The sequence below is a fragment of the Lates calcarifer genome, linkage group LG7_2, assembly GCF_001640805.2.
Source record: "Lates calcarifer isolate ASB-BC8 linkage group LG7_2, TLL_Latcal_v3, whole genome shotgun sequence".
NCBI classification, from domain to species: Eukaryota; Metazoa; Chordata; class Actinopteri; family Centropomidae; genus Lates; species Lates calcarifer.
This window is the reverse complement of record NC_066854.1, coordinates 4,510,122-4,524,872: the sequence shown is the minus strand read 5'-3', so window position 1 is coordinate 4,524,872 and position 14,751 is coordinate 4,510,122. Positions and strand designations below refer to the sequence as shown.

General features: G+C 40.6%; 1 long non-coding RNA gene across 1 annotated transcript in view; it reads right to left on the bottom strand.

The window, feature by feature from the left end:
- LOC127139125 (uncharacterized) overlaps positions 1-14,751 on the bottom strand; it is a 125,324-nt gene that overhangs the window by 73,452 nt on the left and 37,121 nt on the right. The window contains exon 2 of the long non-coding RNA XR_007809055.1: positions 6,168-6,268. This is a non-coding gene — a long non-coding RNA (uncharacterized LOC127139125). The remainder of the gene's footprint in view (positions 1-6,167; positions 6,269-14,751) is intronic.

The following is a 14,751-nucleotide window of genomic DNA, read 5'->3' as shown; positions in this document are numbered from 1 at the left end:
GCGAAGAGGTCTTAAAAGTGCATGCCATGTGTGTGGCAGCATGTGTAATTTGAATATGCTTAGGGCTCATTATTTTATTTTTATTTTTTTGTTGATTTTATTATTTTTTTCTTTACAAAACCTATAAATTTATCAAATCTAATAAAAAGTAACAACAATGATGCAAAACTCCACCTAAATATCAGATTTTTAAAATACCATTTGCCGTTAAGATACTGTAGTTTAATTGTTTTTCAATAACTTTAAGAGAGTGTGGTGCATAATCAGCAGCCAATTTGCATTTTCTCCCATTTTTTTCTTTTTGTTATTATTATCAGCACAAAGGGCCATTGTTTAGTGAAAACTAAAGTGTTAAGTGACTTCTTGCAGTATGAAATATAACCATTTTGTAAGCATGAGAAAAAGGTAAAAATCTGTGAAAACCAATTTAGTCTTTGCAAAACCCCAGTTCTTTTTTCTTTGAATACTGGCAAGAACTAAAAACAGTCAGTGTTAATGAAAGAGATGTTATCGGTCAGTAGGGCTGTTGACAAACCCAACTACATCTGTATAAATAAAAAAAAGACAGGGAGGGACTGTTCTACATACATGACTGCTAAATGCTTGACTGAATACTTGCAACCCCATCTTGAGTGCGCAAGAGTGCCACACAACTTCATCTGCAATAGGGTGAAAGTACATCACATGTAAAATGTGATGTACTTTCACACGGACTGTTTATGAGATATGAACACAAGGAAAGAAGCAAATGAAATTATTACAAGGAGCAGCAACCTCCATGTACCTTACATTGGCACAACTGACATCTACATCCAGAGACCTGCCTCCCACTCATGAATAAAAGAAGAAAGAAGTATCTAGACAGCAAAGGAATCAAGACATTTGAACCAGCTGTACGACCTTCTTCAGGTCAGTCTCTACAAACGGTCTTTGTTTCAACAAGGACTGCTGCCAGGAGGAAGACGCTTTGACGCATTTATAAAATGTTTGCTGATGTGACTTAATGCACATTTGTTTACTGTGTGACCCTCAGTGATTCAGCCGGGGTTGAATGACAAAGAAAATATACATTACTTACAAGCTGAAGTGTGCGATACCATACTGTGTGTGAACCTATGTGCATGTGGCTGCATGTTTCTGTCTCTTTTTGATTAGTGTGTGTGCATGAATTGGCAGTTCAGCAGGTGCTCATGGCTAAACTCACTGTGAGTGTTTCACAGTTATATGGTGAGGATGCTGACATTGACGTACTGAACCACACATGGGAAGGTCAGTGCACATACATACAGTCCTCATTTTAATTTTATGTTTTTCTCAGGCAGCAATAACACAACTAAAGGACCAGAGCTCTGGAGGTCTGGAGCATACAAGAGGAGTTAGAGCTTTTAATAAGGAGCAGCAACTAACATTTTGACGTAAAGCACATCTTCAAAGTAAACCCAAGCAATTGCCTGTGATGCAGCCTCACTTATTTATGGCTGATTGCTGCTGATTTCAGTAATGATGTGCTGATGTTGGACCATAAAAACAAAGTGAAAACAGAGGCTTCCTTCATTCTAATCACACATCTGCAAGCAGAAAAAAACCTTTACACACCTAAACTACCAGCATTTCCTAAATGTTTTAAGTCTTCTGAACTGCTTTCCACTTGCTCTCCAACACAATGCCTCAATTGGCCTTCACTTTGAAGAATTTACTTTAAAATCCTGGTTAACAATTCATCTTTCTTACCAACAAACACTTGCACTTATATATTTTGTTCACCTGTCTTTATCCCTTATTTCCTCTTCACTTCTTGTCCTTCACTCTCCTTCATACTCATTCCATACTCATTCAGTTCTGCCATTCTCTCATATAGAGCTCTGCTGCACAGAAATCTACTGCGAAACTCACACCAAGACACAGACACCGAAACAAAATCAAGCAGAGCCTCCCTCCTGGGTCCATGTCCCACTTCCTCGCCAGGCAGTGCATGGCCATACTGCCGCCGTGCGACTGATGGACTTCTGGCACAGAGTGGCAGAGAGGCAGACACAAAATCCCTCTCAAGGAGCAGATGCTTGCTTTCTCTTGACATATGCCCCTGAGATGGAGCAGGGTGGATGGGAAATGGAGGGGAAGGCAGGGCATATTAGAGGAGGAGGAGGAGGAGGAGGAGGAGGAGGAGGTGTTAATCTGAAGGAAAGAGAGGAAAGCTGAAAAAATGAGGACACAATCAGAGAAATGGAAAGAAGAAAATTAACTGGGGATAAGTTCAATCTCAAGTTGTTTTATATACTTATGTTTCTTTAGATCATTTGTTGCTGTTAAAAATCATGCTATTTTAAATTCGCACCTCTATGATTTTAAGTCAGACTGTTGTGTTGGTGATGTTGAAGCCCTTTCAAAGCCATGAAAGACATGGATTTGAAGAAAAGCTCTCATTTTCTAATAAATTAGAGTCCAGAGCACAGGGTCAGGTCACAGTGTCAGGGAATGAGTTTAAAAGAGAAAGTAGGAGAGAGCCAGAGATGAACATGAGCTCCTTCTTAGCTAAAGATGAACAGATGGTGTTGAGTGGTGAAAGAACAGATACGATGGGATAAGACAGGAGGAGGGGGATTTTGAGTAAGACTTGCCACATTTGTATCGTCTCTGTCATCGTTTCTCTCTGCATCACTGCTCCTCTTTTAATGTTCTTGACAGGTGACCAAACTACATTAAAAAAGGGTGCATTAACCATATTTTGCTCCACTGGGAGATGGGAATTAAAATATGTGTGCTGGTCAATAAAAGATATGAAAAAATGACTCAGTGGCTTTTGCAGCCTGAAAGCAGCGGTGGCAGTAGTATGTTGTGAGAAATGGACAATAATAACAGATACCAAGAGTCATTTAAATTGATTCGGATATTTTCTGGGGGGACGAGGTTGTAATATGTGAGGAATGTACATGAAATGAAGAGTTGTGATCTGTATTCAGAGTCAGGATGTTTCATCAGTGGCTCTTTTCAAAGACCTCACAGTAAACTGGCCTTGGTGTTCCAATGTTGACTGAGTGTCCAAAGAGGAAGAAATAAAAAATATATAGTGGATATATATATTTGAATGAAAAGATTAAAACAAAAACAAGACACATTTCTAACTAAACTGCATGTTGCTCAAACTTAAACAAGACTAACAACAGTCACACTCACTGTCTGTGACTGTTTTTCAGTGTCCTGAGCACCACAAGCCAAATTCTGTTCACCTCCATATTACAGTCTATAACGGTCTGGTGGCAAAGTTTCTTCTCAGCTTCTCTTATTCTCAGTCATTTTCCTAATCACTCATCCTCAGCTCTGATATTTTCTTCCTCTTATCAAATTTGTCCATTGTTTGTCATTTATTCTGAGATGGTAAACACACAAAATATTGTACATATACAGCTATTTCACGCATACTTGCACACACAAACGCTTCCCACACCCAAAACTGCTACAAGGTGAAATCTTTTCATTAAAGCAAACAAACAAGCAGAGAACATGCGCAAACTTATAGAGCAGTAAACAGCAATTCCAAGTCTTCCATTAATGCGCACAAGAATTTAATTAACGGCTATTGATAAGCTTCGTCTGTCTTAAGGACATGTTTATTTGTGAATATGTATATGTGTGTGTGGGTGCATGTCTGTGTGTCTTAAGGACATACTTGTTATGCAGTCATTATACAGTGATCTTCTTGATTTGCCAAGCATGAAGAGGGGAGGCACACATACACACCCGTACAGTGCAAGATATAAACACGGTGTGTTGACGGATTAGATGGGAGTTTTTAATCATCTTAATTAAGCCTAATTGTTATTTGTTGAATATGTGGCATTTATAAAGTTCACAGGGATACAAAAGCAGATTGAGCACTAATTAAAAGTGTGTTTTATTACAAGAATCTGTTAAGAAACAAGAGATGTTCAGGGATGCTTCAGATATAAGAAACACTGAACGAGTCTTAACAACAGACAGCACACAGTATGTTCACTGAGATCATTTCAAAAAATACTAAAATGTCTTGTAAAAATAATCCAGGTAAAATACGCAGCAGTATACAACTGACATCTCACAAATCCATCTCGATGTAAATTGTCTTAATCTGCACTGATTCTCCTTAAATGGCATCTTATTACCTATTCAAATCAGTAACTTTGACAAACTTTCCACCTTTACGGAAAATTAGAAGAAACTACATTTATAGTTTGAGTCTGGTACATATGTGTAACATTTAAATCTGCGATGAACCTCTCTCTCTTTTCAGCCACAACACCTCTTAGCCAAAAGAAATCCTAACAAAACACACACACAAAGTTGTACAGCAGTCTTAGCTTATTTCTTGGGACCCTTCTGATTTATCTTGAAGTAAAACATTAAAGACACTGAGGTTGTTTAATGGGTTTTGCACAGTTGTAACTGTAATTGGAAAGGAAAGTTTATACTTCACAGATAGATAATTGTGAGTGTGAGTGAGTAAGTGTGTGTATCTGTGTGTGTGTGTGTGAGAGAGAGAGAGAGAGAGTGTGTGTCATAAGATGAATGTCTGATTCTTCTGTGGCTGGCAACAGTCTACCTACAACAGTAATTGCGGACTCTCGTCTCCCTGGAAGATGATCCAGGAACGTGCACACACACACACACACACACACACACACACACGCACACGCACACGCACACGCACACACACACGCACACGCACACGCACACAAGCTCCTGCCAAAAGACAACACCCCAGCACTCCCCTCCTAGATGCACCTGAGGAAAGAATAACTGTCACAACACACACACACATCCTTGCACCTGAGTACATTCATGTGCCAGCAAAGGGCCACAGTACCGTCTGTTCCTGCCACACACACACACACACACACACACTGTACACTGCATCTCTGCTCTTATCTTTTAATTTTCTACTCTTACTTTGTACTGTACAGTATGTATGAGGTTTTGCAACAAACATACTTCTGTCAGTCAGTCAGTCTTTAGCCCTCTGCAGACTGTCTAATCCATCTACTTTGCTCTTTTTTGATGCACCATCTCATTTGGTCTTTTGCATATCCAGCTTATTGATAACAATGCCTGTTCATGTTTGAAATATGGAAATTCCAACGTAGAGGTCTGTACAAGCAAAAGCCATCTGTGTTGCTCAATAATAACTGACTTTGATCTGCGTCACAGTTTTAAAGAGGTAGTCAGACTCAGCAGTTGATTCACTGCTGAGGTGTATTTTGTCATGTTAAATGTCATACCATGGTACAACAGACCTTGCTTGACATGGCTTGGTCTTAAACCCCTGCTGTTACTGGTATTTTACTAAACTTAAGATGATGGTTTTCACAACTCCTGCAGTTTTCTGGGCTTCAGCACAGAGGATAAATATACACTGTGACTGCTTCTTCTGTCATATAATCTGCCTCAGTGAGACGCTGAAAGAAGACCTGTGTCTGACAAGAGACCGGCCAGCTGAGCAGAGGTGGGAAAGTAAGGAGGGTTTGAATTTCTCCCATAGGACCTCTTTTTCCTTTTGTTACGCAACCACTCCTGTCATTTCACATGTGAACACCATAATGCTTCCCTTAAGAGTCAGTCTTGAAAATCTGTGCCATTATCCCCATATTAAAGCGATTATCCTGTCTCGAGTTTGGTTGTTAGGAACAGCTAGAAACCCTTTTGGATTTCCGACAAGGCTCGACAACACATTGTACAAACCACTTTTTTCCTAGCACAGCCTGGCCCTTTATTACACTTAAAACTATTACACTCATGTCTTAAACGAAGGTAAACATGAGAAGATGAGACTCCTTATATGTGTTGGACAGATGTGAACTAAAAGCAGTACAGTGGGCAGGTGTGAGTAAACACACAAGACAAATGACGTATGCTGGTGTGTGTGTGTGTGTGTGTGTGCATATGCAAGTTAATTGTTTCAAGGAATTAGACAAGCCTTCATACATCATTAATGCAAACACACACACGTTTAGCAGGTTGCCAAAGTGCCACCTTACCCAGGTGGCACACACACACACATTTAGCACGTTTAGCACCTTGTTAAAAAAATCAAAAGAAAAACAGACGAGCCAGAAGAAATCAGAGACAGATTGAAGATGGGAGGACAGGAGGAGGAGGAGGAGGAGGACACATCATGATGAGGGAGGAGGACACACCTGTTATTAGCTTTTCTCCAGACGGTTGATCGGAGGGAAGTTGGGACAGACGGATCCAAGAAGGGAAGATGACAAGGATGAGGTGGAGACAGAAGGAGATCCTGGGAGAGAAAGAGAGAGATTGTAAGGCATTAATAATGGATGGCAGATCCTTGGAGACCATGTTCAGACATTAATAATGAATAAGACTCAGCTGGAAGGGGAAAGGGAACACCTCAGCAGCATTTACCTGAGGAAAGACCAATGACAAGAATGTACTTGTATGATATTCCTTGACAATCTGGTAAACTTTTTTGGCAAATGAGGCAATTTCCTTAAACTCTAAATTCCAGTTCTTACATGATAATGTTTTATTCTAGATATCACCTTCAGAGGAACCCACTCACTTCCTGACTGAAAGTCTGGAAAGTCCAAAATGAAGTTGGAGTCACAAGATTTTTGTTATTATCACATCTGAGTGTTTTCATATCACTGCCATATTATGTTTCCCTTTATTCCCTGTCAAACACCTGAGCCCCACAGGAAGAAATGGAAGTCCCTGCCAGGAAATAGTTCCTCAAGGTCAATTTTCTTGGCCATCACAGTTGTTAACATCATCATCACATTATCTTAGAAACAAGAGAAAACACTTGTGAAAAACGTTGTATCTGCACTGCAAAATGGAAAAAAAAAAGGTAACCAAAACCTGCAAATCTAAATAAGATTATCGCTCATTTCAATCAAATGCTTGAAATGATCATCATTCTGAATCCCCTGCTGAGTCTGATTTTAAATGAGCTGTGAGAAAAGTTTTCAGAGACATGTGATTACACTTCAACCCATAAAAGGACAAGGTAAACTATTATGGTAAACAATTCAAGTAAAATCATAGAAAAACACCAAAACATTTCCTGAGAGACCCCCAAGGTGGAGTTTAAACGTTCCCAACGAGAGTGGTTATATGCCAGATTGAAAATCAGACGAACCAAAAACTCACAAATTTCTGCATGACAGGAGCGACAAGGAGAGGGCGCAAGCTAACTATCACTTACAAAGGCCCTTGTGCACGTACGCACACAAATGCACAGATGCTTACACACACAAACGTGAGACAAAAAATGCAGATGCTTCTGCACACATACGTGTTTGTGCAGAGAAACGCAGACTAAAACGCACAACTTAACACACAGAGTTTGGTTTACTGCCAGTTCTTGATGACACCGAGAGGGGAGAAAGAGGGAGAGTGCAGACACACACACACACACACACATGCACACAACAGCATTGTCCCGCTACCTCTTTTCCTCTATGTCTGTTACATCCTCTCATCTTTATTTCACACACTCCCTTTGTATCTACACACACACACACACACAGGCAAATGAGCTGCACACTTAAACTAAATGGGTGGCCTGATGGTGAATCACTGTCATTTAGCAACAAAGACCTCAGCTTGTTGTCCCTTCATCCCCCTCTCTCTCTTCATCTGTCTCTTTTACTTTCTCTCTCTTTCTCTCTTTCTGGCCAATATGGGTGTGTAATTGTTGTTGACACACACACACTCACACATCCCTATACACAAACACAAGTATTTCCACATTCACATCTACTATTGCACACGCGTACATGCATGAAACACACACACCGTATGGGTGTATAATTACAGTGAGTGAAGCAGCACTAAGGAATAATTACAGAGGCTGGTTGCTGTTGTTGTTGTTTCCAACAAATAAACCAGTACACAAACAAGATGGAGGGGTGAGCGGCAGGTCAAGCCATCTCTGTGATGACGCTGAAATACGGCGCCATCTCCCATATCTGGATGTTCTTTTTCTACTACGTATGGACAATAGTATGTGGACACCTGAACATTACACCTACAAGTATCGGATTACAAAACTACAGACATTGATCTGAAGTCTCTACTCTTCAGGGAAGGCTTTTCACAAGATTTCTGGTACCTGGCTGCAGGCATTTGCTCCCATGTAGCCACAGGAAAACTGTTGCCACAACGCTGGTTGTTTCATTAACATTTACCTTAACTGGAACTATCCAAAATGATGAAAAACAGTCTCAGAGCAGTGTCTACATATTTTTGGCCATATACTGTATCTCTCTTTATCCTTCCTCTTTGTTACTTACTTAGCTCTTTTTGTTCTCTTTCCAGCTTTTGATATCCTTTTTCACTTCCTTCAAAATCTCAAAGTCCACTCTTTCTGTCTTTCCCATGCACACACACACACACAAACACACACACACACACACACACACACACACACACACAGCAAACATAAATGCACAGTGCCCAGGCAGTCACCTGCGCTGAAGGTAAATGGAGTGTGAGGTTTTACTGGCGCTGTGATTGCGGGGTACGGCTCAGGAGGAAATAAGTGTTTGGTTTGTTTATGTGCTATCAGACAGCAGGTGGCGGAGTCAGCACACCGCCTCTTGACCTGCACTGGGGAGAGGGGTGGACTGGGGTGCACAGAGAGGAGGGGTGAGTGTGGAGTTTGGGGGGGTGGGGGACTCACAAAACTTAAGTCTGAACACTTCTCAAAATAATTTGGACGAGAGGGAAAATGTTGACAAGTGAGACGATTGACTGTAAATACAGTAAATGTACAAAATGACCACAGACCTGAATCAACAACATCCTGTCACACAGTCTAACAAATTTCTGTTATAGGAAAATCACAGTGCTATTGCAGTGATATTCACACATAAGATGCGAATGTAAATGCTGTATGTGTGTGTCAGTGCTGCATTCTTGCATGTCCATCAGTATCTGGCAGAGGATATGTCTGTGTGTGTGTACTATACGTGTATGTGTGTAAAGCAGTAGGGGAGGTGCGAGGTTGTGAGGTTGTGGGTTATCCCACTGTGTCAGAGAGAAAGAGAAAAGGAGAGAGGGAGGGCGCTCTCTTGCATGTAGAAAAAAAGGAGAGATGAAAAATGGACGATAAACGAGTGCAGATATGTGGTGGCTTTGTTGTCCAGAAGGGCTGGGTTCACTGGCGGATGAAGAGCTCACTCTTACTGGGAAATCACAGCTTGGCATGGGTCTCTGTCTTTCATTTGTTTGCTTTCTGTCTCTTTATTCCCTTTCCTAACCCTTTTCATTTTTTGGTCTTTTATCAACCTTTTTTTCTTGTCTTGCTCTTTCCCAGTCCCTTTTTTATTTCAGACTCATCTCCTGCTTAGTCTCTCCTTCATCTCTCAACCCTTTCTCTACTTCTATTCACTATCCATCCTTCCACTCTTCCTTTTCTCCTACATCTTTGTCATTAGTGTATGCATCCATGTCCTGTTGGGACTGACAGGGTGTCCACTGAACATCCAATGACAAGTCTATCACCCCACAGACACATATGGCCAGACTGAGACTGTGACACTTAGGACAGTGACTGTAAACAGGGATGATGAACAAGAGAAGAGAGAGGTTAGTTTGGATAAAAAGAAAGAAATGCTGAGAACAAATTGACCACAAAAGTCAGTGTGTGGCTTTTTATAAAAAATGTGCATGTATTAATACAATGTTAACGATCTGCAATGCTTAGGAGACAACTTTAAGTGCACTAATATAATACACACACTTGCTGGGAGGATCAGCAGCTCCTCACACATTGTACTGTGTGTTTAGGGATGCAGTGATCTGACTTCGTCTCTCTCAGAGAAGATTCTAATACCTAAACTAAGAGTACCTGCTGATAGAGTACCAATCCAATACTTTGCATATAGACACAACTAAACAATTATAGGTACCAGGAATGCTGTGTAACTGAACCTTATATTGGCAGCCCACTGTGAGAGAATGATAGTATGAGATTTGAATTTTTAAAAATTACATATTTATTGTGGATCAGCCCAAACTGGTGCTTATAATACAACACAATAAAGTATATTGATTATGGGGAAATTTGACATTATTTCCAAGGCAGATAGGTAGATTTATTGTACTTGATCATTGAAAATCAAAAGCCAAAACCCAGCTCAGTAAGGCATGTTCACCTCTGCTCAGAGGTAGGAAGGGTTCATGTTGATGTTTGAGTAAAGGACAGTACATTCATTCATCTGTTGTCCAACCCACTTGAAAAAAACATTTGTCTTCTGAGAGTTTCAAATTAAATGGTATAATTTTATCTACAAACAAGCGAGATGGTTGGAATCATGGGCACAGAGAAGTGTTTTCTGCTTTGACTCTTAAAACAGGGCCACTACAGCTAACACACTAAATGTTGTCTCAATGAAATAATTATTACATTTGAAATGTAACAATGTAAAATAAAGAAATGAAAAACTATCAAATATAGAAACAATTTCTATTTTCTCTGCAGTGAAATAAAATAATGTAGTGATGATGTTGGCAATTATATGATTGTTAGAGTCGCATCTTAAATACATTCCTTCTAGACATGTTTACTTCAGCTAGACTGAGCTTTATCATATAATTACCTTGTTACTTTAGCTTATACATCTGTGTATGCACATGTGCACGTATGCCTCTGAGTGTGTGTATGTGTGTTATTGTATTTAATACCCTAACAGCCTTATTACTTGCCATGTTTTTACCTTAAACTTCCTCCTTGGTTAAAGGGGAGCACAGATCAGCCCCAGGCATTTCCTTACGTGCTCAGTTAAAGGGGGCGGGAGGTAAAATGCTGTAATTCAATTTCAATTAAAGGAGAGAAGAGGAAGCTTTAATTGACTGCTGTTATGCCAAAGCTGTGTATGGATGTGTGTGTGTTTGTGTGTGTGAGTCAGGCTGACCCCACACACACACACACACACACACACGCACACACACAGATGTCCTACTTTCTCTTTGCTTGATTATACTCAGCTTGTTTTCTCAGTCTATGTTGGGGGAGCATGGGTAGGGGGTCAATATTTAGAAAGGCTTTTGGCACATGTGGGATTATCACTGTATTGTATTCATTATATTATTACATGAAACAACTGAAAAATATGAATTATAAATGTTTTTGTTTGTGTCAATATATTTAAATATTTAACTTTCAATTGAGCTTTATTTACTAAGTTAATAAAATCTGGTTATGAACAAGGTACATCAGATAATAAAATGCTCAAAGGTTAATTCATTTTTATCTTTTGTGATTTTTATTAAAAAAGTCAGCAAACTCAAACTGTTTGTTTAAGCTACTTTCCCCTGTCCAAAGCTTATTCTAATGTGCCAAAGGCTATCATTATAATACCCCACGCAAATATGGCAACATTATTACACTGAGGACAGTTTCATCCCCAAAGTGATGGCTACCCAAAAACGTCCTGAAAGTCCGCCCCGTGATGCCTGCCTGCCACATTATGTACAAAACGACACGGGTCAATGAGTAGATGTGGGGGAAAAAAAGAGAAAGAGAAAAAACCCACAGAACTGCTTTTACCAAGTTTGTTTTTGCTCTTTTTTCAGTCTTTTTTTATCCTTTGTTTGTTTGCATTATTTGTGTGGGGATTTTTTTATTCGCATCTCCTCGTCCCTTGTCGTGCTTTTTTTGGCTCGGCTACAAGGCGTTAATGAAAGCATTTCAAGCAAACATGTTGATTTTTGTTTCCATGGGGATCCAGGAGGCCCAACAATGTCACCGAGGCTTCGGCCAACAGACTGATGGAAAACAGTGCTGCCTTTTTCCCTCTTTTATTCACATTGTGTCCCTCTGTTTCTCCTCAACTCTCCACCTCTCTTGCATCTTCTTTTTCACTACTACTTCTCTCTTTCTTTGTTCATCAATCTTTAAATTTCTCTAACTCTACCTACTCTCTTCTATTTTTTCCTTTACCATTTGGTTTTCCTGACCCGTTTTTAAGCAGTGCTTCAGCTCCATTTCTCTTTTTCTCTGCCACTTTGCTCTCTTTTCTCCTCTTTCCTTCTGTGTTTCTGACCCTCTCTATTCTGCACACTCTGTGTCTTCTTTTGTTGTCGTCTATGCGTGAAGAGCTGTGATAAATAAAGACAAACACAGCAGTATACATGTGTGTGTGCTTAAGAGACGGACGCCAGCTCTCTGATAGCATTGTTAGCCTCTCCACCTCTCCTCACTCCACTGCACATCCAGCTACAGGCTTTCTTCCCCCCTCCATCCCTCCATCCATCCAGGCTCCGAGCCAGGAAGGTGGCTTCGGGTCCAAGTCGGGCCAGGACGGAGGCTTCACTGTGGGGCTGCAGGGGGTGTCGGTGCTGGAGGATGAGGACCAAGGATCCAGGCCAAGCCCCAGACCCAAGACCCTGATCTGGCTTGCCAGCCGGCCCACTAAAGGGCCTTCGTGGCTGGGCACAACATCAGGGCAAGAGGGGAGGTGGAGGCTGGAGGTCTCAGCAGCGGTAATGGCAGTGGCTAGATTAAGACCTTCTCTTAGAATCAGCACAATGGAAGAGGGATACAGCGAAGCTACGCACACACACAAGCTAACACACATACACACTGCCTCTATTCAGCCTTGTCCATGTCGTCCATCAGAGGCAGAAAAACATGAATAAATACATGAGCACTGTAGAGCTCCATAGGACTGATAAAAAGAAAGAAAAACACACATGAATTACAGGAACTGAAAGAAAGAATAGTAAATTGAAAAAAAGGGAACATATGAATAATTTTGATGGTTTTGTACTACAGTAATTGTACTGGGAGGAAAAAAAAGAGAGGGGAAAGGAGGATGATGAATTACGAAAATCCTCCAAGTCCCTGCTCTCAGGAAATGGAATAATTAGGAAAGTTACAGTTAATGGCAGAAATTAACTTTCAGAGGCCTCGGAGTTGTTGTAAAAGTCGTATCAGGTTTACTCAAGTACAGCAATGGTACCAGTGACCTGATCATACTGTTCGGCAATGAAGACGACCTCTGACTATTAACAGGCAGAGACGTTTTTGGTGACTGAAGAGAAGACAGATGGATAAACGTAGACTGCTGCTATTACTTCCACCACAACTGACTGTCTGCTACAAATGACTTCTATTACCGTTACCACGACTACATCTGCACCAACTTCAGCTAACACGACCACATTTGCTACTACTGTTATGACAACATAGCTATCACTACCATACATTTACTGTTACTGGTGCTAATGTTACCTCACCTCTGCAACCAACAGCTTACTTTCACAAAGTGTCACCTGATCCAGCACTTGACTGGACTAAAGTACCAGCTGCACATCAGTTACATATGTACATGATGTGTAGAAATTATTATTACAAATTCTCCAACACACCTGGCTGAGGGTGAAAAATACTTTAGTTTACCCAAATTATGAAATGGTTTCAGACTTGCCTCTGGCAGAAACTAGTCATCAGTTAAGTCTTAGAAACAGGTCTGCTGTGCGGAGTCCATTTTAGTGGATATTTCCATGCCCAAAACTTGCAGTCATTGCCAAAGTTGTAAGATTTAGTCTGGTGTGGTAAGGCTAAAAGCCAAAGGCCCGTCTGTTCTGAAAGGGTAGACAACCGTTCAGTGAGCAAGTAATGAAGCTGACTGAGCAATTTTATCAGAACTTTCAATGACTTTTGTTTTTAAGAGTTGGATAACAAAATCACCGGTGCAAAAAGGATTTTAAAAATACACATCTGCTCTGAAAAAACACTTTCAGCTTTATTGTTAGAGCACCAGGACAGCTTGTACAAAGCCAACCCACTCACACATTTGAGTTTTTCTCCAGCACAAGTCGATAATCAGGTCAGACACAAAACCATGTCTTAGATGAAATCACAACCAAGAGATTCTTAAAAACTATGGTAACTTAGACTTGATTAAAAGAAGCACAATCAAATACAGTAGGTCATTTCATTGAGATATAGTCTGCGTTAAGCAAGATTTTATCCAGTCCACATCAATACCCTTACCTAATATGTTCACACAATATGCAGCAATTTTGTGCATCTTTTCACAGATTATTTAAAGCATTAAGAGACTGGCAGGAGAAAAGAAAGCTGAGGAAAGGAAACAAAGAGAGAAGATGATGTGTATCAAAGTTCACAAAGAATAAATAAACTCACAAGGACATGGTGGCAACTCACTGTGTGTTGCTTTATTGAACACTGTTCATTTTTCTTTGTGTCAGCTAATGTCCATGTTTTTGGCCACAGAGGAGAGTAGAGGAGTCTAGATACCTGGTAATGTCTGCAATAAGACCTTTTTACCACCTCTTACCTCTTCACCTGTTCTATATGGTACTTCTGTAGTCAAAGTGTGCGTGTGTGCGTGTGTGCATGGGCGCGTGTGTGTTTGCGTCACAGCTCTCAGAAAGGACCCTGGGACCCTCCTCAACAGTGAGAGCTTTTAGCTCTTCTTCGCTAATGTCCTGAATAATGGCATCTTGATGGAGAGAGAGTAGACAAAAGAGAGAACGAGGAGAAAAGAGAGAAAGGGGGAGAAAAAGAGAGAGAGAGAGAAAGAGAGGACAGGGAGGGGGGAAGAGATGGAGAAAAAGACAGGAAGAGAAACCTCTACATCCATCTGTCTCTACCTCCAGACCTCCATCATCAGCAGGCCTACCATTATTCCCTCTCTCTGCCTTTCTATTTTCATTATTCCCTTTTTGTCTCTTTTTTCAGCATGATGATGATCCATAGAGATTTTACTTGCTCTTGCAAAA